Below are 10,703 nucleotides of genomic sequence, written 5' to 3' on the forward strand. Positions count from 1 at the left end.
TCATTAACTTTATCGCATTGTTGAAGAAGTAACAAAGAGGATTGTTGAGGGCAGAGCAGTGGATGTGATCTATATGGCCTTCAATAAGGTGTTTGACAGGGTTTCCAATGGGAGACTGGTTACCAAGGTTAGATCTCATGGAATACTGGGAGAAGTAGCCATTTGGATACAGAACTGGCTCAAAGGTAGGAGACAGAGGGTGGTGGTAGAGGGTTACTTTTCAGACTGAAGGCCTGTGACCAGTGGAGTTACACATGGATCAGTGCTGGGTCCACTGCTTTTAAGTTATATAAATGATCTAGATGTGAACATAGGAGGTAGAGTTAGTAAGTTTGCTGATGACAACAAAATGGGAGGTGTAGTGGACAGCGAAGAAGGTTACCTCGGATTACAACGGGATCTTGATCAGATGGGTCAATGGGCTGAGAAGTGGCAGATGGAGTTTAATTCCGATAAATGCGAGGTGTTGCATTTTGGGAAAGCAAATCAGGCCAGGACTTATACACTTAATGGTACGGTCCTGGGGAGTGTTGCTGAACAAAGAGATCTCGGAGTGCAGGTTCATAGCTCCTTGAAAGTGGAGTCGCAGGTAGAACATAGAACATAGAACAATACAGCACAGAACAGGCCCTTCAGCTCACAATGTTGTGCCGACCACTGATCCTCATGTACGCACCCTCAAATTTCTGTGACCATATGCATGTTCAGGAGTCTCTTAAATGTCCCCAATGACCCTGCCTCCACAACTGCTGCTGGCAACGCATTCCATGCTCTCACAACTCTGTGTAAAGAATCCGCCTCTGACATCCCCTCTATACTTTCCTCCAACCAGCTTAAAACTATGACCCCTCGTGGTAGTCATTTCTGCCCTGGGAAATAGTCTCTGGCTATTGACTCTATCTATGCCTCTCATTATCTTGTATACCTCAATTAGATACCCTCTTCTCCAATGAAAAAAGTCCGAGCTCAGTCAACCTCTCTTCATAAGACAAGCCCTCCAGTCCAGGCAGCATCCTGGTAAACCTCCTCTCAACCCTCTCCAAAGCATCCACATCTTTCTTATAATAGGGCGACCAGAACTGGACGCAGTATTCCAAGTGCGGTCTAACCAAAGTTTTATAGAGCTGCAACAAGATCTCACAACTCTTAAACTCAATCCCCCTGTTAATGAAAGCCAAAACACCGTATGCTTTCTTAACAGCCCTGTCCACTTGGGTGGCCATTTTAAGGGATCTATGTACCTGCACACCAAGATCCCTCTGTTCCTCCACACTGCCAAGAATCCTATCCTTAATCCTGTACTCAGCTTTCAAATTCAACCTTCCAAAATGTATCACCTCGCATTTATCCAGGTTGAACTCCATCTGCCACCTCTCAGCCCATCTCTGCATCCTGTCAATGTCCTGCTGCAGCCCACAACAGCCCTCTATACTGTCAACTCTATACTGCAAACTTGCTGACCCATCCTTCAATCCCCTCATCCAAGTCATTAATAAAAATTACAAACAGTAGAGGCCCAAGAACAGAGCCCTGTGGAACACCACTCACCACAGACTTCCAGGCAGAATATTCTCCTTCGACTACCACTCGTTGTCTTCTGTTGGCCAGCCAATTCTGTATCCAGACAGCTATGTTCCCCTGAATCCCATTCCTCCTGACGTTCTGAATGAGCCTACCATGGGGAACCTTATCAAATGCCTTGCTGAAGTTCACATACACCACATCCACAGCTCAACCCTCATCAACGTTTCTAGTCACATCCTCAAAGAACTCGATAAGGTTTGTGAGGCAGGACCTGCCCCTCACAAAGCCATGCTGACTGCATTTAATCAAGCCATGCTGTTCTAGATGGTCATAAATCCTAACCCTCAGAATCCTTTCTAACACCTTGCCGATGACAGGCACGAGACTTACTGGTCTGTAATTGCCGGGGATTTTCCTATTTCCTTTCTTGAAGAGAGGAATTACATTTGCCTCTCTCCAGTCCTCAGGTACAACTCCAGTGGAGAGCGAGGATGCAAAGATCTTCGCAAGTGGCAAAACAATTGCATTTCTCATTTCCCAAAGCAGCCGAGGACAAACCCGGTGCGGGCCTGGCGACTTGTCAATCTTAATGTTTGACTAAATCTTCAGCACATCAGCTTCCTCTATCTCTATCCATTCCACCATGCACACCTGCTCTTCATAGGTTTCATTCACTACAAAGTTAATTTCTTTCGTAAAGACAGAAGCAAAAACTCATTCAGGGCTTCCCCTACCCCCTCAGGCACCACACACAAATTCCCGATGCTATCCCTGATCGGCCCTACTCAGATAGGAGGAAGGTGTTTGGTATGCTTTCCTTTATTGGTCAGAGGACTGAGTACAGGAGTTGGGAGGTCATGTTGCGGCTGTACAGGACATTAGTTCGGGCCACTGTTGGAATATTGCATGCAATTCTGGTCTCCTTCCTATCGGAAAGATGTTGTGAAACTTGAAAGGGTTCAGAAAAGATTTACAAGGATGTTGCCAGGGTTGGAGGATCTGAGCTAGAGGGAGAAGTTGAATAGGCTGAGGCAGTTTTCCATGGAGTGTCGAGGCTAAGGGGTGACCTTGGAGAGATTTACAAAATCATGAGGGGGCATGGATAGGATAAATAGACAAGGACTCTTCCCTGAGGATGGGGAGTCCAGAACTAGAGGGCTTAGGTTTAGAGTGAGAGGCTAAAATTTAAAAGGGACCGAAGGGGCAACTTTTTCACGGAGAGGGTGATACGTGTATGGAATGAGCTGCCCGAGGAAGTGGTGGAGGCTGGTACAATTGCAACATTTAAAAGGTATTTGGATGAGGACATGAATAGGAAAGGTTTAGAGAGATATGTGCGAAGTGTTTGCAAATTGGACTGGATTAGATGAGGATATCTGGTCGGCATGGATAAGTTGGATCAAAGGGTCTCTTTCCATGCTGTACATCGCTATGACTAAAGCTACCTCTGCACTGTCCCACATCAAAAACACCCAAGACAGAAATAACACAGCTTTAGATCTCAAGTAAAGCTCCCTCTACACTGTCCCTCCATCAAACACACCCAGGGACAGGGACAGCATGGGGTTAGATACAGAGTAAAGCTCCCTCTACATTGTCCCTGCCATTAAATACTCCCAGGACAAGGGAGAGCATGGGGATCAATCCAGAGTGAAGCTCCCCCTACATTGTCCCCCATCAAACATTCCCAGGACAAGGACAGCACAGGGTTAGACATTGAGAAAATAACACACTCATCCTCCAAGGTAAAAGTAAAGCTCTCTCCAAACTCTCCCCATATCAGTGTAATTAGATGTCGTACTGAGCAATGGAAGAAAGTTTGAAAATCCTGCAGCATCTTCTCCCGCAGCTTCAATCCCTGAATGGCATTCATCATCTGCGGAAACATCAATGAAAAATTCTGATTTGTGAGCCCCTCAGTTCCCCCCCCCCCCCCCCCACCCCCCTCCCTCTCTCTCAGGGAGATATCTGTACACTGACTGGTGTCCCTCAGTCCTCTCTCTCTCTCTCTCTCTCTCTCAGGGAGATATCTGTACACTGACTGGTGTCTCTCACTGCCGCCCCCCCCCCCCTCTCTCTCTCTCTCTCTCTCTCACTCTCACTGCCCCCCCCCCCCCTCTCTCTCTCTCTCTGGGAGATATCAGTACACTGACTGGTGTCTCTCAGTCTCTCTCTCTCTCAGGGAGATATCTGTACACTGACTGGTGTCTCTCAGTTCTCTCTCTCTCAGGGAGATATCTGTACACTGACTGGTGTCTCTCAGTTCTCTCTCTCTCAGGGAGATATCTGTACACTGACCTGTGTCTCTCAATCCTCCTCTCTCTCTCTCTCAAAGTTAAAAATCACACAACACAAAGTTAAAGACCAACAGATGTATTTGGAGGCACTAGGTTTTGAAGTGCTGCTTTTTCATCAGGTGGTAGTGGAGCAGAATCATACATTAACAGGATTGCAGTGCCATGGAATGTAATATTAAACAAATTTAGCTTGAGTCTTTCATCTTTTAGAATGATCATGTTAGTTTTGGTTCCTTCATATGTCAATCCCAGAACATGTTTTAACTTACATTTTCAAGACAACTTTTAACAATAGGTGTCTTTTAACAATAGTGTGTCTGTTTCCCAGTGTTAGGTCAGACTGATTCTATTTCTAAAGTGGGATTTACAGAATTTTCTTTGGATTTATGTACTTTTTGAGCAAAATAAAACATAATGCTGCAAGTACAAATTCACCCCACAAACCTAAATGTGTGTGTGTAAGGGAGACTGAGCGAGTGTCTGTGCATGTGGGTGTGAGTGTGGGGATGTGAGAGAGTGTGTGTATGTGTGTGAGTGTAATGGGGTATAAAAGTCTGTGAGAAGGTGCGTGTGTGAGTATGATTGTGGACGCTGTATGTATGAGTGTGTGAGAGAGGATCTGTGTGGGTGATGGTCTGCAGGAGTGTGTGCGTGCGTGTGTGTGTGTGCGTGTGCGCGCACATGGTGTCTCACAGTCCCCTCTCTCTCTCTAGGAGATATCAGGATAGTGACTGGTGTCTGTCAGACCATTTCATTTTGTCACCTCTACAATAATCACCATGACTTACCTCGAGTGGTGTTGTGATGTACTTTGAGTATCTCTCAATTGTTTTTGTGAACAACTGTTGTGAGAATTAGAAAGAGATGACAATTACACAGAACTTATGACAATAAAAAACAGAACATCTCTCTATGATCAATGGTTATACCAGAGTTTGGATTGATACCTTAATTCTTTCAAAAAACTGGAAGCCAGACACCACTGAACCCCTGCTAGCTGTTCGTGCACTGGTTGGTAAAGATCGCAGGACAGAAGAGGCGTAATCATCAAGGGAATTCCTGAAATCCACACTCATGTCTGTCAGGGAAAATAAATATATTATTCAACCTGAGTGTGATACAGCCCTCTCCCGCTCTGGGACTGAGGGGACATGGAGCGTTAGATACGATGTATTCAAACTGGGACAGGCCACAGTTTGATCGTTACATTGCATTAGGGTCACATTCAGTAGTTGTGTGTCACAAGGGAATCCCCAAACATACCATTCCAGTGACCGGTGGTACTTTTTCTGATTTTCTTTCCAGGATTGGGGAGCAGAAAGCAATCACACTCTGATAGTAGCTTCACCAGCGGTGCAGATAATTTGGATTCGGAATTCTGAATTTCCTGCATAAACAAGTTTGAAACTGTTTGGCAAAATCCATAACGGGTTAGCTTGTACACACCGTCACTCAGTAACCCCTCTCCCCCCCAGTGCCCTGTGTTACTGACTGTATCTCTATTGATGTTAATCCAGCTCCCTCACGCTGTCACTCAGTAACCCCTCTCCCCCCCCCAGCGCCCTGTGTTACTGACTGTATCCCTACTGATGTTAATCCAGCTCCCTCACACTGTCACTCTCCCTCTCTCCCCCCAGCGCCCTGTGTTACTGACTGTATCTCTACTGATGTTAATCCAGCTCTCTCACACCGTCACTCAGTAACCCCTCTCTCCACTCCCCTCCCAATGCCCTGTGTTACTGACTGTACTCCACTGATGTTAATCCAGCTCCCCCACACTGTCACTAAGTAACCCCTCCCCCCCAGCGCCCTGTGTTACTGACTATATCTCTACTGATGTTAATCCAGCTCCCTCACACTGTCACTCAGTAACCCCTCTCCCCTCCCCAGGGCCCTGTGTTACTGACTGTATCTCTAGAGATGTTAATCCAGCTCCCTCACACTGTTTCTGACCACCTCAATGCTGTGAGTTGCTACCTTGAGATACAGTGCTGTTAATCCAGCTGCATGTCAATCACATTCATCAAGTGAATGCATAGGTTAGGTCTTTACCTTCTTTGTCTCCAGCAGATATCCCTTCCCAGAATCCTGGCCGTAATTTTCAGACCATTCCCAATCACGTACCAGGATATCCAGATGCTAGTGAAACAGAGAAATTCCGGTTAAACCTGGTTCGTTGCCATGTTGGAGAGATTAACTGTGAATTCAGTCACGGAGGTGGGATGCTTCAGAGTTGCAGTTTGCTTCATGTTTCAGTCCATGTGTGCCTCTGTGTGTGAAAGTGTACATAAGTGTCTGTGTTTCTCTGCTTCTATTGCATCTGTCTGAGACTGAGTGAGTGCGAGAGTTTCAGTGCGTGAATATAATTTATTATGTTTAAAATTAAAGTTAATATACATCTCTGGACCTTCTTAACATACTGCAATGTGATGATTTGTGTCCATCTGAGTAGAAAATTTGTCTTTTTGTTGAACATCACACGAACATTCTGACCCTACAAGCCTCCCCAGAAACACGTGGAATTCTGGTATCAGGAGGGAGTGCTCATGAAGGGGATGCAAATTCTCAGCACAGTGCTGGTATCAACATTGATGACCCTCAATGAGCAGCACTCAAAAACAGACCATCTCTGTCCTATTCTCACTTATTGTTCAGGGGATCTTCCTCTACAGAAATTAGCCACTCCATTACCTCCCATTGCATCTGTGACTACACTGAGGAAGGGCTCCTTTGGATGGAAAACATTTTGAGGTTGTGATGATGTCCTGTAAATTCTCTCCCTCTCTCAGTCCATAGACCCAAGACAATATAGTGGGACACTAGATCGTACACTCTCCATTACCTGAATAGGATCCAAGTCAAGAACCTCTCCGACCTGTTGGGCCATGTCCAGAAACATCTGGAAAGCAAAACACAACACATCCAATCACTGTGTGTTTGTATCCCAGTGTGTGTGTGTGTGTGTGTGTGTGTACGTGTACAAGTGCCTGCATGTGTGTGTGTGTGTGTATACAGAAGTGTCTATGTGTGTGTGTATATACAGAAGTGTCTGCGTGTGTGTGTGTGTAGACAGAAGGGTCTCTGTGTGTGTGTAAAAGTGACTGTGTGTGTACGAGTGACTGTGTGTGTGTGTGTGTGTATACAGAAGTGTCTGTGTGTGTGTATATAGTGCAATGGGGTCACCTCTAGTGTGACATGAACCCAAGGTCACGGTTGAGGATGTTGGGTTCATGTCACACTAGAGGTGACCCCATTGCACTATATACACACACACACACACACACACACATACGTTTGTGGGGGTGAATTTGTACTTGCAGAATTACATTGTACTTTGTTCAAAAACTGCATGAATTCATGTAAGATTCTGATAATTCATTTTTTAGATTAGAATTAGTCTAAACATTGTGGCACAGACAACAGCACACAGGGGACTAACATCTTCATCGCATTATCTAGGCTGACACCAATTGTTAAAGTTCACCTGAGAATGTAACTTTTTAAAAACGTTTGCGACTTACATGTTAAGGAAGTGAAACTAACATGATCATTCTAACAGATGAGAGACTTAACAAACAATCAGCGTCTTTTTCAATGTCTAATTTCAGTTACATCATACGGTAATCCTTTCCCAGAAATTCTGTGTCTTAGAATTGTGTCCTCCACCATCACCTGATGAAGGAGCAGCGCTCTGAAAGCTAGTGCTTCCAATTAAAGCTGTTGGACTGTAAGCTGATGTCGTGTGATTTTTAACTTTGTACACCCCAGTCCAACACCGGCATCTCCAAATCACGACACTGGGGGGAGATTACCTCACTCACTGAGGAGGCTGGGAATGAAGCCTGGGCCTTTCCCTGCTCAGTGTGTGGGTGATAATCAATCCCACACTGGGGGAGAGATTACCTAACTCACTGAGGAGGCTGGGAATGAAGCCTGGGCCTTTCCCTGTCTCAGTGTGTGGGTGATAATCAATCCCACACTGGGGGGGGGGAGATTACCTAACTCACTGAGGAGGCTGGGAATGAAGCCTGGGCCTTTCCCTGTCTCAGTGTGTGGGTGATAATCAATCCCACACTGGGTGGGGGAGAGATTACCTAACTCACTGAGGGGGCTGGGAATGAAGCCTGGGTCTTTTCCTACTTCCGACAACCTGAATGAATAACAAACCGTCATACACAGTGGGGTGGGAAGACCAAGATGTAATTGATGAAATTGTGTAAAGGAACAGGGAGCAGAGACACAGGAAGGTAGCCGAAAATTGGTGAAATGAAAACGATGAAAGAGCACCTCTAAATATTCCAGGTCTGTCCGATTAATCTTTGAGGCAACATTAAAAATCTGAAAAATTAAAGCACGAGAGTGATCAGAAAACTTGCAATGATCGATGTCACAGTGTAACAAGGAATTCTAGATCTGACCAAGGAAAACTGTGACCTGTCTGTTATAAGAAACCCCGAGTATCACACTGTCTGTTATAACACACCCCGAGAATTATGCTGTCTGTTAGAACACACCCCGAGTGTCACACTGTCTGTTATAACACACCCCGAGTGTCCCGCTCTGTTATAGCACACCCCGAGTGTCACACTGTCCGTTATAACACGCCCCGACTGTCACACTGTCCGTTATAACACACACCGAGTGTCACACTGTCCGTTATAACACACCCCGAGTATCACACTGACTGTTATAACACACCCCGAGTGTCACACTGTCTGTTATAACACACCCCGAGTGTCACACTGTCTGTTATAACACACCTCGAGTGTCACACTCACTCTTATAACACACCCCATGTGCTAACCCTGTCATACAATAAACTCCAAGCATCACATTGTTTGCTCGAGCGGACTGTGGTAGTCTGCTGTGGTCTTCCTCTCTCTTGGTCTCTTGCTGAAACTGGGTCACATTTTACTCACCATGTATGAACTCAGCAACATACTGAGTGCTGACAGTTGAACACTTAGGCTTTTCTTTCGTTCATGACCATCACAGCCTTCTGTGTCGACCAGAAATACTGCCATCTGTGAAACAAATGGAGACGCACTTGTTACATGTTTTCAGTCATTCCAGGCCTGATTTCTGTTTGTAGCCTCTCTGTCTTATTCAGGGAATTGGTCTCCATTCTCCCTCCTGTATTACACACAGACGAGAAAGGATTTTTCAATCCAGTAACCCTGCCTCTTTGCAAGGGTTTCCAATTCCTCTGAACCTAAATTTAAAGAGATTTATACTTTAAGATAGAGGACTGACAGTGCAGAGCTCCCTCAGCGCTGACAATCCAACAGTATGGAGCTCCCATAGCCCTGACCCTGCAACCGTACGGAGTTGTCTCAGAGCTCACCCTCTGACAGTGTGGGACTCCCTCAGCGCTGACCCTCCCACAGTGCGGGGCTCCCTCAGCGCTGACCCTCCCACAGTGCGGGGCTCCCTCAGCGCTGACCCTCCCACAGTGTGGGGCTCCCTTAGCCTGACCCTCCCACAGTGCAGGGCTCCCTCAGCGCTGACCCTCCCACAGTGCGGGGCTCCCTCAGCACTGACCCTCCCTCGGTGCGGAGCTCCCTCATCACTGACCCTCCCACAGTGTGGGGCTCCCTTAGCCTGACCCTCCCACAGTGCGGGGCTCCCTCAGCGCTGACCCTCCCACAGTGCAGGGCTCCCTCGGTGCTGACCCTCCCACAGTGCGGGGCTCCCTCAGCGCTGACCCTCCCATAGTGCGGGGATCTCTCGGCGCTGACCCTCCCACAGTGCGGGGCTCTCTCAGCTCCGACCCTCCCACAGTGCGGGGCTCCCTCAGCTCTGACCCTCCCACAGTGCGGGGCTCCCTCAGCTTTGACCCTCCCACAGTGCGGGGCTCTCTCAGCTCTGACCCTCCCACAGTGCGGAGCACCCTCAGCGCTGACCCTCCCACAGTGCGGGGCTCTCTCAGCTCTGACCCTCCAACAGTGTGGATCTCCCTCAGCGCTGACCCTCCCACAGTGTGGAGCTCCCTCAGCGCTTACTCTCCCACAGTATGGTGCTCTCTCAGCGCTGACCCTCCGACAGTGTGGGGCTCCCTCAGCGCTTACTCTCCCACAGTATGGTGCTCCCTCAGTGCTGATGCTCTGACAGTGCGGCGCTCCCTCGGCGCTGACACCCCGACAGTGCAATGTCCCCTCACTGCTGACCCTCCAGAAGTGCGGAGTTCCTTCAGCATTGACCCTCTGACAGTGCGGACCTGAGCTTAACCTGAGATACAAATCTTCTCAAAACTCGCTCAGCACAGAGCTCCCTCAGTGCTGATCCTTCAAGTGTAAGGAACTCCCTCACCACTAACCCTTCAATAACAGTGAACATCGAAGTATACAGCAATGTCTCAGCTCCCTATCTGGTAATTGTCACCCACCTCCATCCACTTGCTGTATCATGGTAAACAGTTTGAGAATCTGTTTCTCATTTAGTATTGAATGTGCTCTCACCTACCTTACCATGCTCTGAGTCAATGAAGAACGGTTCACTCCAGATGAAAACACCTTTAGTCGTGCTGCGTCTTCCAGGCTTGTACTCAAATCCTTTCAGATCTTCATTCGGTCTTCCCATCCACTCCTGGTCCTTGCAGTCCTGAATGAGAATTTGGTCGTGGTTTCAAAAAGGTTAATTTTCTGACCACCTCTTGCTGATGTGACAGAATTACTCAACAGACCAGAAAGCCAGAGTAAAGACAGGCATCAGGAGAGAGTATACTAGTTCCAGCCACGTGACTAATTTTTGTCACTCCAAATCTCCAACACGCTGGGAGAGATATTGAGGAGGGAAACAGGCAATTCGTTCATTAGAGGCACAACGAATGGCCTGGCGAATGGTTTTGAATCACACCATGACAGTTGAAACAATTGCCCAACT

The 10,703-nt window shown here is 47.2% G+C and overlaps 2 long non-coding RNA genes across 2 annotated transcripts; both read right to left on the bottom strand.

Annotated features, from left to right (window-relative positions):
• Positions 1 to 3,363: 3,363 nt before the first annotated feature.
• LOC132808885 (uncharacterized) lies at positions 3,364 to 5,168 on the bottom strand. The gene is made up of 4 exons (XR_009642168.1): positions 5,085 to 5,168; positions 4,769 to 4,899; positions 4,610 to 4,663; positions 3,364 to 3,400 (listed from the first exon to the last, which is right to left on the bottom strand). It is a non-coding gene; the product is annotated as an uncharacterized LOC132808885 (long non-coding RNA).
• Positions 5,169 to 8,108: 2,940 nt separating this feature from the next.
• On the bottom strand, positions 8,109 to 10,346 carry LOC132808887 (uncharacterized). Its single transcript, XR_009642171.1, has 3 exons — positions 10,284 to 10,346; positions 8,741 to 8,845; positions 8,109 to 8,159 (listed from the first exon to the last, which is right to left on the bottom strand). It is a non-coding gene; the product is annotated as an uncharacterized LOC132808887 (long non-coding RNA).
• Between the last annotated feature and the right edge of the window lie 357 nt (positions 10,347 to 10,703).

Source organism: Hemiscyllium ocellatum (assembly GCF_020745735.1).
Source record: "Hemiscyllium ocellatum isolate sHemOce1 chromosome 41 unlocalized genomic scaffold, sHemOce1.pat.X.cur. SUPER_41_unloc_9, whole genome shotgun sequence".
NCBI lineage: Eukaryota > Metazoa > Chordata > Chondrichthyes > Orectolobiformes > Hemiscylliidae > Hemiscyllium > Hemiscyllium ocellatum.